This window comes from Falco naumanni, unplaced genomic scaffold, assembly GCF_017639655.2.
Source record: "Falco naumanni isolate bFalNau1 unplaced genomic scaffold, bFalNau1.pat scaffold_74_arrow_pat_ctg1, whole genome shotgun sequence".
Taxonomy (NCBI): Eukaryota; Metazoa; Chordata; class Aves; order Falconiformes; family Falconidae; genus Falco; species Falco naumanni.
Genome location: NW_024427566.1, coordinates 28,575 through 47,870, shown reverse-complemented (window position 1 = coordinate 47,870; position 19,296 = coordinate 28,575). Strand labels below are relative to the sequence as shown.

At 49.1% G+C, this 19,296-nt stretch overlaps 1 long non-coding RNA gene across 1 annotated transcript; it reads right to left on the bottom strand.

Moving 5' to 3' along the window:
* Positions 1-4,402: 4,402 nt before the first annotated feature.
* On the bottom strand, positions 4,403-15,914 carry LOC121082346. The gene is made up of 3 exons (XR_005825986.1): positions 15,904-15,914; positions 6,943-6,944; positions 4,403-4,656 (listed from the first exon to the last, which is right to left on the bottom strand). It is a non-coding gene; the product is annotated as an uncharacterized LOC121082346 (long non-coding RNA).
* Positions 15,915-19,296: the final 3,382 nt, after the last annotated feature.

Below are 19,296 nucleotides of genomic sequence, written 5' to 3'. Positions count from 1 at the left end.
AGGAATGTGAGTTATACCCCATAGGGCAACAAAGGTTTTTTATAGTTGTTGAAACATAAGCTGGACCATTATCTGTCTTTATCTTTGAGAGAATACCCAAAGTAGCAAAAGCACGCATTAAATGTCTACGAACATCTCGTGCCTTTTCTCCTGTGTGAACAAGAGGCAAACAAGGCACCTGAAAATGTACCAATGGAAGAGTGGATATATTTAAGGTTACCAAATTCAGAATCATGTGTGCCATCTGTTTGCCACAATTGTAGGCTTTGTAATCCTCTAGGGTTAACTCCTGCAGCAATTGATGGGAAAGAACGTTTTTGACAATCAGGACAGACAGCTATAACATTTGACGCTTGTTAAGAAGTAAGGTCAAACTGTCGTTTAAGAGCTCCAGCATTTTGGTGGAAAAAAAAGTGACTCAGTTTAGCTTGTGCCATGCGGTCTGGCAGTACTTGAACTGGTAAAGTCAATAGATCAGCTCGTCGATTGCCTTCTGCAAGAAAACCAGGTAGTGAGGTGTCAGATCTAATATGCATAACAAAATAAGGCGCAGATCGAGAGTCCAAAAGGAAAATAAGTTCCTGTAACAAGGTAAAAAGTTGTGAATGTGAAACATTCCGCAGCACAGAAGCTTTGGCTCGTGTAACAAGACCTGCATCATAAGCTGACTCAGTAACAAGGTTGAGCGGTACGTTCCATTTTTGGAAAACGTGAACAACTGCATTCAGTTCTACTATTTGAGGTGAACCGGAGACTGTCTCTATGTCCGAGTCCCATCGTCTCCGTTGATCATCCCACCATAGCAGAACAGATTTATGTGATTTGCCTGATCCATCTGTAAAGACAGTAAGCGCCTGTAAAGGTTGTTCGCTTCTTTTGGGTTTTAACATCAGACGAAAGTCAATGTTAAACAGTTTGTGTGAAGGTGGATGGGAAGTTATTTGACCCGTTTAGTCGGCAAGTGCCATAACAAAGGTGTCTGATTGCTGATAAAGCCATTGTAAGTATACTGTTGTAATTGGTAGACAAATGCAGACAAAATCCTTCCCTGATAAGGTTAACAGGCGTGATCTAGCTTTAACAATCAGAGAGGCAAACATTTCATGTTGTGTCCAAATAGTTTTTGTAGACTGGTTAGGTAAAAAGATCCATTCAATAATTAACAAGGGGTCTGAGTTCTGAAGGTCCCATTGAAATACCAGGGCATGAGGCTGTCGAGCAGGGTTTAAAATAATCAAGTAAAAAGGTAGTTCAGGGGCCCATCGGTGGGCCTGTCGAGAAGCGATAGCTGAGGCAACCTTTTGTAAAGATGTATCTGCTTCAGAGTTAAGATTACGTGGAGAACAAAGATTGGTGTCCCCTTTTAGTAGTTCAAACAGAGGACCCAAGTCTGTATTAGAAATTCCCAATAGTGGTCGAACCCAATTTATTGTTCCCAGTAATTTCTGTGCATCATGCAGGTTTCTTACATTGGTATAGATCTGCAATGGTTGAGGAACAATAGTTTGTGCTCTTATTCGCCAGCCCAGATATTTCCAAGGGGGAAACTTCTGGACCTTTTCTGGTGCTATACAGAGACCTGCCGAATTCGCGGCATCTGTGACAAGGGCTACAGATTCCTCCATGACTTCGTGATGTAGTGCTGCCACTAAAAGGCCATCCATATAATGATACAATAACACAGTAGGCATAGCATTTCAGACAGGACTGAGTCTTTTCGCAACATACCATTGACACATTGTAGGGCTATTTTTCATACCTTGTGGCAGTCCAACCCACTGATATCTCTGCAACGGAGCTTGCATGTTGATGCTTGGAATTGAAAAGGCAAATTTTGGGGCATCATCTGGATGCAACGGGATACTGAAAAAACAATCTTTAAGATCTAGGACAGTTGCATGCCAATGTCGAGGGATCATAGTCGGGGATGGGAGCCTGGGTTGGAGGGCTCCCATATCTTCCATAGCATCATTAATTTTTCTGAGATCATGGAGCAAGCGCCACTTGCCAGTTTGTTTTTTAATAACAAAAACTGGTGAATTCCATGGGCTAGTAGAAGGTACAAGGTGTCCTTTGGACAGTTGTTCTGAGACTAAGTTTTGAAGTGCGTGAAATTTTTCCAAAGGAAGGGGCCATTGATCCACCCAAATAGGAGCATCAGTTTTCCAGGTTATTTTTAGGGTGTCGAGCACTTCAATGGCCCTGTCTAAAAATGTGTTTGGATAGACATTCCCCATTGTGACAATACATCACGTCCCCACAAAACCATAGGGACAGGTAGCACAAAAGGTTTAACAGAAGCCGCATGTCCCTCTGGTCCTTGAATTCGAATTAGTTCCAAACTCTGACGACTGTTACCGGTGCCCCCTATCCCAGCCAGTGTCTGAGAGACATTAGTCAGTGGCCATTGCGGAGGCCATTTGGCTTGAGAAATTACTGTGACATCAGCTCCAGTGTCAATGATCCCATTTAGTGCTATTTGTTGGTCATTGTAAATAAGGGTACACTGACACATAGGCCGCTGTGGAGAAATAGATTGTACCCACAAAATGTGAGGTAACCCTGTGGATCCAAAACCTCCTCTCCTCTGCGGAGGATGATCAGTGATAAGAGAGCTTACCCTTGCCGGAATCAGAATCAATTGCGCTATTCGACTGCCCTGAGGTATCGTACAAGGTGGAAATGGAGTCCATGCCATGATTTTGATTTCGTCCACACTGTCAGAGTCAATAACCCCTGGTAAAACAAAGAGACCAGACAATGTTGTGGAAGATCTACCAATTAACAGAGCTTGTGTATCGGGGGGTAATGATCCTTTGACATTTGTTGATAATAAATGAACCGAGGAATCGAGCAGTGTTACTGTGTGTGAGGTTGCCAGGTCCAATCCGGCGCTGCCTGAGGTTGCTGCACAGGGACTTGAGGTGTCGGTGCTTCTCTCCGAGGTTGTTGAAATGTCAGCTGTGGCACTTGTGTCTGCGCGCGTCGCTGCCCCGCGCTCCGCGGTCGGTTTCCCTGTATCGGTTGTCCCTGGAAGTCATACTTAGATCGACATTGATTAGCATAATGACGCCCTTTCCGACATTTCGGACAAACTCCAGGACCAGGAGGTTGTTGTCTATTCCCTGCAGCCCGAGCAAGACAATTTCTCTTTAGATGACCAGGCTTACCACAACCATAGCAATTCCCCACACCACGCATCGCTGCAAAAGCAGCAGCCATAGCTTCAAACCTGTGGTCAACCGTACCGATTCGGTTACATGCTTCCACCATTTCCACCAGAGTGGGGTTCGGGTTGGGAAGAGACTTCAATAGCCTTTTACAATCAACATTAGCATTTTCAACAGCTAGTTTTGTTATCAATATATCCCGAGCTTCCGCATTACCTACTTGACGTTCCAAAGCCTGTTTTAGTCTATCAATAAACTGCATATAAGGTTCTCGAGACTCCTGAGTGATGTTAGTAAAAGCTTTTTGTGGCTTTTGTACGTCAGGAACCTGGAAAAAAGCCTTTTTCGCCTCTTCTCTAATTGCCTCGAGAGCCGCACGGGGGCAGTGTTGAGCCTGCGCTACCGGATCAGCATGTGCACCGGTGCCCGTAAGATGCTCTCTTGTTAGTGCAGCTAATGCAGCATCATTATGATTAACATACGTGAGCAGGAGGGCTTGCAGTCCCCCTCTCCAGTGCGACTCCCATAACGTGTACTGAGTCGGGGTTAGTAGCAATCGTGCTCAAGATTTCAAATCATGAGGAGTCATGACATAAGTATCAAACACAGAAGATAACAGACTTATAAAATAGGGAGAAGAAATACCATGTTCCGTAACCGTGCGGCGCAGTTCTTTAACAACCGAAAAAGAAAGAGCCTCCCATCGTGCTCCGCCTGCCCGACCCTGAGAATACAAGACCGGAGCAACTATAGTTTTAGCCATTTCTAAATCCCCCTCCTTTAAGGCTTGTTTCTTTATTTTTGCCCACACATCACGCAGATCAGGAGGGTATAAATCAGGTTCTTGTTCAGGGTCTACCGGTCCCGGGTCAAAGGGCTCGTCTTCTGGCGGATACTCCACTGCATTAACACCCAGGGGTTTAGAGCACTGTGATTTAGAGGCTGATAAGGACAGGTCTATAGGAGCTTGCGACTCCTCCGCCTCTCCTTCCTCTGCCTTTTCTTTTTGTGCTTTCAGAGTCTCAAAAATAACTCTCCACGAAGAGAGCAGACGGTGGGACTCAGTATTGCCCTTTGTCGCAGAATCCCACAATTTCACCCCTGTATCGTCCCAAAGTTCCCGCGTGAGAATTGTAGTTGCGGTCACTGCAGGCATATTTACTTGCACCCACTGAAGCATTGCTTTAAGGTCATGCCCAGAAATACTTTTCTTATGTTTGTTAGGGAGACCTTTCATAAGCTCATAGACGCTTCTTTCTGGGGATGAAACCTGATTCCCCATTACGGATTTCCCACAGCTCACCTCTCAACTCCGGAGGGATTTATGGCCGGCCAGCTCCCGCTTCCTTTCAGCAGATCATTCAAAGTTCTGTGGGATTCGCTGCATGTCGCTCAGTTAGGCGATTCGAGAGCCCCTCCACATCAGATCCTTCACCGGATCACGTCAGGGTCACCAATTTGCGGCGAATGAAGAGACGGGACGCGGCTTGATGCAAGCAAGTTGTCGGTTTATTTTCTTACAATTATATATGTTTCTACCTTCTACATATTACACGCTGATTGGTTAAATCTTAAGTGTAAAAAACACTGATTGGCTGATATTTAAGGCACACCGGTAGAACAATAGGAACTGATTAGTTTACTTTGACATAGCAACAATTTCTATTCCAAAACTGGGGGGTTTCTTTCTAGGCGGCTTTCTTGATTAACAAAGTTACATATCGGCGCTATCCGTTCCCTTACCTGGGTACTTGTTTCTCTGTCCGTCTGGTTGCCTCCTCAACTGTAACGGCTCAGGGGTCTGCAGTTAGCTTGTTCCTTTGTTCCCAGGGCTTGTGCCCTACAAGTTCTAGCAAGTCTCTATTCATCAGGCTATCAGTACTTGGACTCTTGTCCTTGAGGCCTTGTCCTACACTGTAACACTAACTTCCACACTGACAGCACCATGGTATCTTCCTTAAATGAGTCCCCATGCTGTCCCTGGTGGCTCACCTTTCTGGTGTCACGGTCTCCCGGGATCTTGCAGCCGCCCCGCTGCGCTATTCCGCTTCACCAGGCTCCATCTCCCCAGCAACCCACTGGTCACAATCTCAGGATCTGCTCCTGACACCCCTTACCGGGGTCATGTCGGCACAGTCTCAGGGTCTCCTTAGGATACCCCTTACTGGGTCACATCAGCACGTTGGTGTCACCACTTGTGGTGATGCAAGTCAAAACAGACTCCAAAATGTGCAGTGGCTGGAAGAACACTGGCAAATTATGAGCAATCCAGACCAAATAACTTGGTTGTAATAACAGGCCGCAGCTCTAACAAGCTGCAGGTGTTGTGAAGGACATGTGCAAGGCCAAGGGAGACAAAGAAACTGCATTCGCAGAGAGGTAAGAGACTTGGACAGAAAGATGAGAGAAAGCAGGATGCCTGCACAAGGGGGGAGCAGCGTGTGGGCGCCACTCCGGGACCAATCAAATGGAGTGTGATGCCGCATGGACAACAGCTAAGTGACATGAAAGACGCCAGAAAAGACTGATGTAACCAAGCGATTAAACAAGGTGCTGTTGACATTGAATTATTTGTCCCTGACAGAAGGAAGAGAAGGGCCCCCGCTGTTATACATCCTCAGGCTATTCAGGGAAGTCAAACACAGGCCATTCCTGGGTTACAGGTTCATTCTAAGAACATGACTACAGGCAACTGGGAAGGACCCAGTCCAGTGTTGTTCATCGGTAGAGGATATTTTTGTGTTTCCACAGATAAAGGACCTCTATGGGTCCCTAGCAGATTTGTCCGCCCTGCATGTCAACTCCAGAGGAACGGAGAAAATATAGGTGACAGCTTTATCTCCAACCAGTCTTTAACAAACTCTGTGCAGAACTTGGGCCAATCCCATCCTACCATAGAAGACGTGCTGTTGACAGCAGCGAGAAGACAATCATTTGGGTCACGAGCTTGTAATGCTGTTTTGACAAAAATTTGTAATACGAAGAATGCTGTTTGTGGAAACTGTAGGGAACGAGCAGCAATAATATTAAGTTGTGGTAACTGTAGACAGAATTTTGTTATAGGCTGTAGCCGCTTGCGGAAAGATGATGCTTTGTACTTAGATTGTCAAAAGAGCTTTGCTAATATTACTTTTGAAAATACTTGTAGGGAATTTTTGAACCTTAAGCCAAATCAACATTTTCCAGCAATATGGATGCCAGAAAGTATTGACAGCAGAATAGAAGCTCTCTCTTGGTGGGCCTTGACAAAAAAACGTACCTGTTGTTTTAGCTACAAAGAAAAGACAAGCTCTTGGCTTGTGGTGCTTGTTTTGTCAGTTGGGAACAAGATTGCGAGATAATGAAATTGTTTGATCTGCTTGTAGGGCTGATAGGAATCATCAGCATGCCCTCACAAGGAACAGCATGGGTTCCTGTCCAACCACAAATGAACATGTGGGTTACCTGGGCCAACAAGACAGGGCAAGATCCATTTTGCTTATCGTTAGCTACCCCATCTGGCCCATTTCGTACCTGTTTGATTGGGGTCCCTTTAAACCATATGAAGGAGTTTGGGCACTGGACAACAGGTAAAATATACTCCGACTACCTCGACCAAGCAGCAAATGACTTTTGCACCATCAACAGTGGATCTGTGCAAGCCGATTGGTGCAAATCACTTGGTATTCCAAGGAACCCCTCGGGGGCTCAAGCGTTCCAAATTGCACAGGGCCTGAATGTTACCGGCATGGAACCTCAGGAGCTTGACATCTTAGGATCTATGCTGGGAAACTACTGTTTATTTTGGGGGTTTTACAAGCAAGACATGGACTCAGGTAATTTTAGGATCCACAAACCAAGAAATTACAATACTTGGATTGCCCCTGGGTCCCCCTGGCATTCTAACATCACCGGTTACTGTAACGGTTGGACTTGGCCTGTTTCATGGTCTGGTGAGACAAATGAAAAAGCAAAGATGTTGCCTCGGGGAGTATTCCTCGTTTGTGGAGATGGTGCCTGGCCCGCCGTACCTGCAAGGGCACAGGGAGGACCATGCTACTTTGGCAAACTAACATTATTTGCCCCTAGTATCCATCAAATGCTTAACATAAGTAACAAGTTTAAACGCATCAGACGTAGTGTATACCAGTTGGGACCTGAATGTACAGATGATGTTGAGTTGTGGGAACGTCCATCTGTCATTTTAGCATCACTCTTTACACCACAAGTTGCTTCTGCCAAGGCTCTCACTCAGTTGAGACAGTTGGCTTGTTGGAGAGAGAACAAATTAACATTACCTCCAGAGTATTAGATGACGCACCACTGATGTCGACAGTATACGACATGCTTTAAGACAAAATCGAGCTGCCATTGATTTTCTGTTATTAGCACAAGGACACGGCTGTGAGGATTTTGAGGGAATGTGCTCTATGAATCTTGCTGATCATTCTGAGTCCATTCACAAAAAGCTTTCCCAACTGCAAGATAATATGAAGAAACACAGTGTTACTGAAAATACTTATGACGAGTGGCTTAATTAAGGGATGGGGAATCACTGGCTGGTAGAAAACCTTATTGATGGAAGGGATTAAATTTTTGTTGTTATCTTTGCTGTGCTTGTTATCTTTTGTTGTATTTTCTCCTGTATGAAGAAAGATTTGGAATCAATTGTTGATAGAGCCTGGGTTGTCCAAAAAGAAAAAGGGGGATGTGTAGGGGAATTCTTGGCAGAACGAGGGCATACTGTACCCTTGCAGGAGTTGGACAACCCTGGCCTGCAGATTACAAAGTTACTTTGAAGATCTTGTACTGTCCTTGAATAGGCAGAATAAAGAATAATGAGCATTGTACAAGAAGAAGGCCGGATGCCAAGCAAGATATGAAAACCGCTAGGTTAGCACATCCTTATTAGGCGCTTGCAGCATGACAACCAATCAACAGGTAACATGAATACGTAACCGACAACCAATGACTGTCAGGCAGCTGCCGCGTGAACAGTGTATTAGAAGTATAAATATGACAAAGTTGCTAAATAAAGTAGGATGACATGTAGCCACATTGGTGCGATTGTCGTTACTTGGCTGACTTTCCAATTGGGACCCTCTTCAGCCCACACTGCCCCAGTATGTCCCAGTGGCCTCCAGGTGGGGTGTGAGCCCTTCCCCACTGCTCTCTCAGCCTGACCATCCAGCTGGTGTTTTACCCATCTCTTTCTGTTCCCACCCAGAGTGTCATGGCCTCACGTGGGCAGAAGAACGCTGATGGAAAACCATGACAACAGTTTTGCTGAAGCTGAGGGAAATGACATCCACTGTGGAGCTCCTCACGCACAACTGCAGGCTGTCAGGTTGGCGAGGCAGGATTTACCCTTGGAAAATCCACCTGGACAGTTACCCGCTCCGGTGCCAGAAATGTCACCCAAGGGGACTCTAACTGGTGGCACACCCCTCACCATGGGGGTTTGTGCAGCCTGTGGTTCCCCGAGCTGCAGTTACGGACTCCTTCCAAGACAGTTGCAACATTGACTTGTCCTTTCTCACAAGTGACCTCTGCCAATTCAAGGAGCTTTCAAAAGCGATACTTCAAGGAAATATTGATTTTATACCAGAACTTCACCATTATTATTACGGTTATACCACACCCTTATTTTCTCTCATCTTTAACATATTTGCACCTGGGCAGGAGACAGTGACGACTTCTGAAGTCATCTTTTCAGCAGATTGTCTCAGCAAAGGCTCTTTCAGTTATTCACCAGTTTTCTCCTCCCTTTACTCTTTGGTCTTTTAGGTACCTCTCACCTGTACTGCTGTTTTTAGCTTCAGGAAGGAAAAACTTGCGTGTCTTCCTGCAGCCAAACTGTCTCCTTACCCAGCTCTTCCCTTGTGTTTAGATCTATCTTTCTGTATCTAACAGCCTAAAAGATTTCTCATGAGAGTGTCCCTTGCAGAAAGGCACCTCATCAGAGACAGCTTGGAATTGGCATCTGCTTGTGGAGGCTGTTGGCCTATTTATGACACTTGATCATTCTTGACATTGCTTGCAGATCTGAATAATTCTTCTGCACCTGTGTGCAGCCAGTCCTCTAAGGCAAACAGGTGGGGATGGTGCAAAGGAGCTGCAGCACCCACCTGCAGAATTGAGGGGAGAAGTCTGATGTAAGGAGAAGGGATGTGAGTCCCAGGGGACAATGAGAAAAAGGGTGGTCTTGGGGACATTCAGAGCAAGGTTGTCCATCCTGTGTCAGACCTCAAGGGACTGCGATTCCTACCAGTCCAGATATCCTGAGGAGATCCTCTGCATCATTATCACTTGGAGATTGCTGCTAGAACCTCCTCTCTAACCTAATAAGGAGCAAAATATAACCTATGAAATGAAAAATAATTACTTTCAAATGCACTTTGAAATCCTCTCTCTTACCTACGTGAATGGAACAGATTCAATTAGCTGCACAGCTCTTCAAGACTTGAAGGAAATGACAAAAAGGCAAATACCTCGTTAGGGCATTGGGGGCTCCTGCCATGAACCTGAGCTACTGAGAGCAGGCTGAACCAACCACTCAAGGAATGTAAGTCAGAAGCAACACTGAAAATACCTTCAAACATTGATGGGTCCCGCTGAGGGCCATCGCTGACAAAGCGTCCCCATGGACTCGTTAGAGGAGCTAATTAGAGGCCAGACCTGCAGGTAGGCAAAGGTACTGTGTCGGTGGCTGTAATGCTGCAAAACACATTTGGATTTTTTTATGAAGCAGAAAGACCAAGCCCTGACCCCCAGGCTCTTGGAGGGCAGAACAGAAGACCCTCCAAATCAAGTTTCCTGTCACAGGCCTTGGTGGCATGGGCAGCTGCCATTGCCAGGGGGACAGAGGCCTCAGCCCCCTGTGGGGCCATTCGGCCTTGCTGCAGCCCTGGGCCATCTCCACTGCAAGTTGCCCTACACTGTCCATGTGGCACCTCTTTCCACTCTGGGGGTTGGACTCTTCCTTGCTTTCCTACCCAGCCCTCACACCCGCATTTCTCTGCCTTTTCTCAAGTTTCTCCCCTCATCCCTGCTTGTTCCTTGAAGCTCAAAGCCATGGGACAATCCAGGCACCCTCTGGGTGAACTCCGGCATCAGAGGGCAACCCTCAGAGGGACATTTCTTTCTCTTCACATCCAATCTTACCTTTCCAAGCAGCACTTTGCGGAGGTTTTCTCTTCCTGTCACTATCAGGAATCACTCCCTTATCTCTGACACCCCCCTTCAAGCAGGTGCATGCTATTACTGTGGTGCCCTGAGGCTCCACTTTGCCTGTCTCAAGACATTGAGGACCTTCAGTCTGTCTCCACAGGCTCCATCCAGGCAGGCATCCTCCACAGCCTCTCCAGTTTTTCCTCACTCCTCCAGAATGAGAAACCTCCAAGCCCAGGCACAGATCACCCGGATGTGGCCACAACAGTGCTGTGTCAAGGGGGATGATGCTGAGTCAAGGGGGACGATCAATCCTTCTTCTGAGTGGCCACCTATGGTGAAAATCTCAGAATCAGCAAAGGAGGACAGACAATGGCCAGGGAGGAAAGGGAAAGGAGAGGTGGGCTACTTGCATGGGAGGATACAAGGGTGGTCAACGAGAAGCAATTGTGCATGGGAAAGGAGGGAAAAAGGTAGGAAAGGGTGAAGAACAGGAATCCATAGGAAGCAGCCAAGCAGCCCTGCATCTGAGCAGCAAAGCTTGGAGTGGGAAAAGAACGTCGCAGGTCATCTGACACACTTTCTGTTAGGCTTCAACCGCCGCTGGAAACCTGAGTGATTTCCCTGCCATCATGAAGGCAAGATCCATGGTGGATGGAGATCCAGAATCATTCATGCTGGAAGGGACCTCCGGAGGTGTCCAGGCCTACATGCTGCTCAGAGAACGATCAGTTATGGGGTTGAAGCAAGTAGCTCAGGCTTTCCTTCAAGTGGGGCTTGAAAAGCTCCAAGGATGGACATGGCACAAGCTCTGTGGGACATCTGCTCCACTGCTTGACTGTCTTCATGGGGAAGGACATTGTCTTCCCCTGCTTCAGCTGATGCCCATTGGCCCTCACAGTCCCATCACGCACAAGAGGCAAGAACCTGGCTGCCTTTTCCTGCTGATATGACCCAAGAAGATATGGGAAGGCTGTTATTAGGTGTCCCCAAAGCCTCCTCTTCTCCTGGCTTTGCACCTTTCAAATAAGGCCCATGGCATCCTGGGCTGCATTAGGAAGAGCACTGCCCAAGGGTTGGTGGAGGGGATCTTTCCTCTCTACTCAGCCCTGCTACAGTTTGTCTTGTTGACTTGCTCTTGATTTCTACTTTACCAGAGTCACCCATTCTTGACTGAAAGGTGCCGTCCACATTTTTCACCATTCCTGCCTTGTCTTTTGTTCAAAACAAGTCCAGAAAGCGTTTGTGCCATGTTGGTCAGGGATCATTGCTGCGATGGATTGACGGGACGCAGGGTGATACAAGCCAATGTCAATTTATTGTACAGTAGCACGAGTTTATATACATTTCAGAAGCTGCGCGTTTTAAAAAGATTGGTTCTTGAAGCTGTGCGTTTTAAACAGATTGGTTCTTGAAGCTGCATGTTTTAAACAGTTGGTTCTTGAAGCTGCGCGTTTTAAACAGATTGGTTCTTGAAGCTAAGCATTGCATACTAGGCAATCCCCAACTCATGGTTAACTACCATCAATTAACAGCAAGGTGTTACCTTTCCTTCCCAGCATCCGTCCCCCACTCCCCTATGCTCTCTCAGCATGGCTCATCATGTTAATTGTTGTGTCTATTCACACTCCTTGTCTTCCCAGGGTTAGTGACCTACAAGCTCGAGCACATTCCCTTCAGCTAACTGATTGCCACGCATGGTCCTAGTTTCCAGCCCGCTCCTGCAGATCATCTTCCACTTTCCCTTCAACCAAGGCCTTCAAGTAAAGGTCCCTTTCTCTAGCGGTCTAAAGGAGATGTCGTTCTCCTTCTAACCTTCATCAGGAGGTTGAGAGAATCTGAGCAGAAGACCTTTGCACATGCAGGACTTAGTGATGAGTGTCACAGGAAACCTGAGCAGGCCTGTGCTGTGCTCCATGTACCTCTTGGCCTTCAGGCTGAGCTGTGCTGAGTGTGTCCCTGGGTTGCAGAACAAGCCATATTGGAAGAAGAAATCTGCAGGAAGCTGCTGGTGAATGGCCAACCGCACGCCCTTACCTTTGTCTGGGACTGCAGTTACCAACTCCCAAGTGAACATCTCCTCTTAGAACACGAGAAGTGATGACTAGAATGGGTTTCCCTGGCACAAAACACTTCAAGAGCTCACAGGAGACAATGTGGGATAACCCTTCTGCAGGCAGGATCTGCACCACTTGCTGCACCACTCTCCCAACGCTGTAAACTCCGTGTTCCCGGCCTCGGAAGGGACGGCATACAGCTGACACGATTGTCTCTGTGTGTAGAGAGTTTGCTCTAACCAAGGCCATTTGAAATGACACTTTGTCTCAGAGTCCAAGTGCCTTTCTTACTGCAGCCATAACCAGCTGGGCTGCTGATGGCCAATCCCCCAAGGGAACGGGACACTCCAGGGACCTCAAACTCGCCTTCATGGCCACGTGCCTGCTAGTGGCCTATGAGCTTCTCAGATGTAATGGGTGTCATAATGATAGCCCAGATCATCAGCCTGCTTGTGGCCTCGGTTACTCCTTGGTTAGCGGTTCCTGACTTGGAGAAGGCAGCGATAACGAGATGCACAGCAATGGAAGAGATGGCCAAGGACCCTGCAGGTGCCATGAAGGCTTTGCAGGAAGAAGTGTGAGAAATAGCCCCTAGAGCTGTGCAAATTGGAATGGCATTAGATATGAAGCTGGCGTCTGAAGGCAGAGTCTGTGCTGGTTTTAATACCAGTTGTTGCGTATACGTAGATCAAAGTGGGAGAATTTCTACAGATACATGTGTAAAAAAAAAAATTGGAAAACATTCTAATATTTGTCGTGAGTTCCAGAAAGTTCGCGCCTTCTATGAAATTGAAGTCAATTGGAATATTCTGACGTCCTGGTTTCCTGATTTACAACTATGGGTTAAGAAGTTCATCTCCAGATACCTTTCTCCTCTTTCTCTTTGATCACTCCAATCCATTTTACCTATGTAGCTTCTGCTTTAAGGTTCAGAGAGGAAAAGCTGGACTGTCTTTCAGTAGTGTCTGTAATTTTCCCTATGGGCAACTCTTCAGTAGTGGCAATAGACCTCATGGGGATTTGCTTGAACTAACAATTATACAGCTGAGAAATGTATTTTTTATTTATTAATTTCTAACCCACTACCCCCCCCCACACACACACACGATAATTAATCCCTCTTTTATTCCTGTGTACACCCTGTTCTCTAAGGAAAGCAGCCAATAATTACTGCCAAGAATTTGCTATATTCAGCTGCAGAGTTGGTTGAAGAAGTCTGATGTAAAGTGATGTAAGTCTCATGGAGCTGAGGACAGAAATCGTGGGGCTGGAGAGCTGAGGAGCAAGGCTGTCCACGCAGTGATTAGCTCCAGGGACTGCTTTTCCTACCTGTCTGCACCTCCTCAGGAGACACTGTGCATCAATAGCAATTGGAAAAGCCTTCTATCAATTCCCCAAAGTGCTCATTACCTGCCTTTCTCTTTCACTGTACGGCTGAAACTTATCTCATGAAGTGTAGGAGCCAAACTTGAAGACCAGATGTCCCTGATGGAGGAGACTGGGCTTGTCAGGGCGTTCTGCCTCGTCATGAGCCCAGGGTGTCTGTGGTGCTGTGGACTTCAGGTGTTCAGAGGAGACTGAAGAAACCTCTCAAGAACACCAAGTCAGGAGCAAAGCCCACAGCCCCTGGAAGCGTTAATGGGCCCCGCTGAGGGCCATGGCTGAGAAAGCCTCCCCATGGCCTTGTTAGAGCCCATCCTTGGAGGCTGTGAGTGCAGGAAGGCAAAGGCGCTGTGCAGGCAGCTCTGCTGCTGAGCAAAGCCTTGGCTTGCTTGATGAAGCAGAAAGGCCAAGCCGTGACCTGCAGCCTGTGGGGAGGTCGGTGCTGTCCCTCACACAGGGCTCAGGGCTCTTCCTGGGGACCATGGAAGGTGGGCATCCAATGCCCAGTGAAGGACAGCAATGGCACAGCAACTTCCAGCTTCCCCATGGGGCTGCAAGGAGGCAACGATGCCCCCGTGCCGTGAGGACATCATGTCTTGTCATGGCCCTCAGAGGCAGAGACAGCTGCCACAGCCAAGGGGACACAGACCTGGGTTCTACTGGTGCCTTCCAGCCTTGCCAGTGCCCTCTGCCATCCCCACCATAGGCTGTCCTGCATGGTTGGAGCCCTGCCCCTGTTTCCCTGCAGGCTGTAGGCACCATCTCGCTGCCCTGCCTTGCTCTCACCCCAACATTGCCATACCTTCCCTGAGGTACCTCCACTCTCACCGGCTGTTCCTTGAAACACAAACCATGGGCTGATCCAGGCTCCCTCTGGCTGAGCCCTCGCACCGCAGCAGGACCCCTGCAGTGACAGTTCTTCCTGCTGAGCTCCAGTCTCTGCTTTCCTAGTTGAAACTTGGTGACATTTTTTCCTCTCTCCTGCTGTTTTCCCCTGCCCAGGAAAGCTTTACCATCTCAGAAAATACCCTTCCAGCAGGGAATGCAGCCAGGAAGCCTTTTCTTATGCTCTGCTCTCTCACCAGAGAGAAGGAATACTCACATGGTCTCCCAAACCACGTAACTGCTGCTGGCCTTTCAGCTTCTCCCAGGGACATGACCAAGCCATGTGCCTGCTGCTGTCCCATCATGTCCCCAGGCAAAAACAACCTCTATCCGAGCCCTTCTCCTGGATGGGGCCTATGGGGTCCCTTGGCAGAGGGACTGTCCCAGCCACGTTCCTGATGCTGGCCTGTCACCTCCAGAGGCAGAACTGACCTCACAGGCCCCTCGCAGCCAGGCACGTCCTCCTGCATGAGGAGTTCCTGAGACCGTTTTTCCCTCCCAATACCACACCCCTCCATCACCCTCATTCTGGCCCAGGTCCTGACCACAGAAAAGCATGCTTGTTTCATCAGATTTGTCAAATATCTTTCCCACAAGCCATTTCCCACAAGCTCATCTTCAGCTCAGCCCCTCTACTTGTGTTGACACATTTTATATATGCCTTTATAGCTCTATGGTGTTTTTTCAGGTTGGACTGACCTCTGGAGGTCATCGAGTCCACCCCTCCAGCTGAGGCAGGGTCACCTAAACCAACTTTCTCAGCAACTTGTCTAGGTAGGCTTGCAATATCATCGAAGCACAGAAACAGAGAATCATTTAGCTTGGAAAAGACCTTTAAGATCATCAAATCCAAATGTAAACTCAGGACGGCCAATTCCATCACTAAATCATGCCATGAAGAATTGCATCTACCTCTATTGAAACACCTCCAGGGCTGGTGATTCCACCAGCTCCCTGGTTCCAATGCTTGAGCACCTTTGCAGTGAAGATGTTTTTCCTCATATCCAATCTGAACCTCTCCTGGTGTAACTTGAGGCTCTTGCCTCTTGTCCTGTCACTTGTTATCTGGCAGAAGACTCCTACCCACCCCATCTACAACCTCCTTTCAGGTACTTCTAGAGAGCAGTAAGATCCCCCCTGAGCCTCCTACTACCCACACTAAACAACTCAAGTCCCCTCAGTCACTCTTCATCCAAGCAGGGATCCAGACCCTTCACCAGTTTTGTTGCCCTTCTCTGGAAATGCTCCAGGACCTCAACGTTTCTCTTGAAGTGAGGAGCCCAAAACAGAAACACGTTGTTTGAGGTTTGACTTCAGCAGTGCCGAGTACAGGGGGTCCATCACTGCCCTGGTCCTGCTGGCCACGCTCTTTCTGATACCAGACAGGATGCTATTGGCCTTCTTGGCCACCCGGGCACACTGATGGCTCATGCTCAACCATCTGTCAACCCTCACCCTCAGGGTGCTTCCCCAGCAGGCAGCCTTCCAGCCACTCTGGCCCAAGCCTGTAGCCTTGTGTGGGGCTGTTGTGACCCAAGTACAGAACTGGCACTTCTCCTGGTTGAACCTCATACAACTGGACTCACTTGAAAGGTCCAACCTGTCCAGATTCTTCTGTAGAGCCTTCCTGCCCTCAAGGACATCAGCACTGCCACCCAACTTGATGTTGTACAAAAAATCACTGTGGGTGCACTCAATCCCCGTGTCTGGATTGTTGATAAAGTTCTGAAACAGGACTGGCCCCAGCACTGAGCCCTGGGGAACACCACTCCTTATGGGCCATCGTCACCTGGATGTCACTCCATTTACTCCCCCTCTTGGGGCTTGGCTGTCCAGCCAGCTCTAACCCAGCACGGAGAACACCCACCGAAGCCATGAGCAGCCAGTTTCTCCAGGAGAATGCAGTGGGAGGTGGAGCCAAAAGGCTTTCCTAAGGTCCAGGTAGACAGCATCCACAGCCTTTCCCTCATCCACTGGGCAGGTCACCTTGTCCCAGCAGGAGATCAGGTTCATCAGGCAGGACCTGCCTTTCATAAACCCATGCAGGCTGGTCCTGACCTCCTGGTTTTCCTGCGGCTCCTGTGCGATGGCGCTCAGGATGATCAGCTCCACAACCTTCCCTGGCACTAAGATCAGGTTGACAGGCCTGTAGTTATCCCGATCCTCCCTCCTACCCTTCTTGTAGGTGGGCACCACTTGACTAACATTCAGCCTTCTTGGGCCTCCCCAGTTAGCCAGCACTGTTGAAAGTCATCGCTGTGCTGAGGCAATAGAGAAACAGACCAATGATTTTCAAAGTGTCCCTGCATCACGGGATGTCCATGGTCAAGGACACAATCAAAAGCACCTTGTCCTTTCTGGGTATGAGGTTCACCGGAACCACATGTCCTCTGGGGCTGCAGAGGCATCACTGGCAGCAATGCCTTCTCCTGCAGCACTGCACAGTCCAGCCCTGCATGTCTCTGGTCCCAGGGACAGCATGGATTGCTCTCCTTAGGGACATCTCATTTCACCTTCACAGTGACCTCTGCCCACCACCCCAGCATGCGCTGCAGCCAAACATTTTGCTGGCGTGTGACCTTGGACACTTGGTACCCATTATTATTTTTGTTGTTACATGTCTGAGCTTGGCCCAGGTGACACAGGTGTGGTTCAGGGTAACTCTGCTCTGAAATAACCTAAATCAGGGAGAGGAAGGGGAAAAGTCTTATTTAAGCAGCGTGAGGAAGCCTTAGGATCAATAACCTCACATCTTCTTGGGGAATTTAGAGATCCTGTGTGTTTACATGGCAGGGGTTTGGGAGTGGTTTGGAGGTGTTTGTAGGGCTGGCAGAGGTGAGAAGAGACCAAGAGCTGACTCCATGGCCATAACAGCCACTTTCATTTGACTCCAAAATGGACCAGCCCCTGCCCAAACCTGAGCCAATAAGCAATTCTAGTGGCACCTCTGTGATCCCCTATGGCAGAAAGGACAAAACACAACGGGAGAGGAGTGAGAATTATGTGAGAGAACAACCCTATAGACATCAAGGTGAGTGAAGAAGGAGGGGAGCAGCGAGACAGAGGCTTGGTGGGATCCTGCAAGCCAGTGGTCAAGTAACCACCCGCCGACAGTCACAGGGCAGCACAGTGACAATGCTCCTTTAGGTGTCTGCAGGTTCTTTGCATCGGCATTCTAGCACAGCTGCCAGATGGGCCAGCAGCTGTGATGCTCCCCTGGATCTGAAACCCTGCATCATTCGTGTCCACCTTGGTTCTAGGAGCAAAGAAACGGTGGAGTCTCATCTCCCAGGGGGAGTGAGGCAGGAGAGCAGCAGAGTGCAGGCCCCAGGTCACACACTGGCAGGCTGTGGCCTGTGCAGAAGGAGGGAACGCTCCTTCGGGTGCCCTGGAATTGCCCCACAAGCATAAACTCCATTTTCAATGTTGGACCTGTTGGAGGCTGCTGTCCTTGCCGAGCAGCTGTGCTGAGCTCTGCCACCTGCCCTGGCACTTGGTTCCCTCAGTGTCACAGCTCTGTCTGCAACAGGACGGGCTCCAGCTGCCTCTGCGTGGGCCCCTGGCTGAGGGCACTGCTGCACATCTGGGCTGAAGCCCCCCAGCTGTGGCACCAGCCCAGCTCTGCCTGGCCATAAGGCAACCTGGTACCAAGTGTCCCCGAGCCCGTGGGTGCAAAGGCTTTGCTTCAGAGCAGAGACATGGCCTGGGCAAAGGAGAGCTGAGTCTTGAGCCCTCGGACTGTGCAATGAAGTGCTGCAATGGGCTCTGCAGGGCTTACTGAAGCACTGAGGACATCCTCCCTGCCCTGCCTGCAGAACCACCAGACACACACGTACACACACGCTCCTTTAGGAGTACTTGGATCCTTTGCTGCAGTCTTCCTCTGTGTCTGTCTACTGAATGGGTTAACAAAAGTTGATAGCTCATGCAGAAAACTTTTTCCTAGTAAGGGAATTGCCAGTGCTGGAAATAAGTGTGTCCCCCCAGGTGAGGCAAGGCCCATGAGGGATTGCCTCATCCTGCTGCCCAGCAGGTTCCCCTGCAGCCCCAGGGACAGCTGGAGGGAGCCCAGAGGGGCAGAGGAGGGAGGCAGGGAGAGCTCAAAAGCAGACCTTGGTGGGAGGCTGCTGAGAGCTCCCTGCTGGAGAAATCTGCAGAGCCCTTGAGCGGGTAAGTGTGTGGCTGCAGGGCAATGCCTCTGCAGTTGCTAGCCGGGTCTGCAGCAGCTGGGGCCCCCCCAGCCTGTGGGACCGTGTGGGAGCCTTTTGCTGTGGAGGAGGCCAGTGTGCTGCAGAGCAGGGCTTCCCTGCTGCAGCGTGGGAGGGCCAGGGCATGTGGGCTGCCTTGTGCCAGGGCCGGCTGCAGGGCTGTGAAGGTGGCTGTGCAGGCAGGGGTGCCCAGGGCTGTCCTTGCCAGCAGGGTCCCTGCAGCCGCGGGGGCTGTGTGCTGGGGCAGGGGCTCTGCCGCCTGCCAGGGGCAGCTCTCAGCCTGCCGGGGGGCTCCCCACAGCTCTGGGGGCGTATGGACTGAGCCCCGAGAGGGAAGGATCTCTCTGCTGTTGAGAGTGTGCTGCATGGCTGAGCGCTGCTTACAAGGATAGGTTACCCTCAGAATGTGTCTGGATGAGACTTTTCGTATCGAAGGTCAGCGCA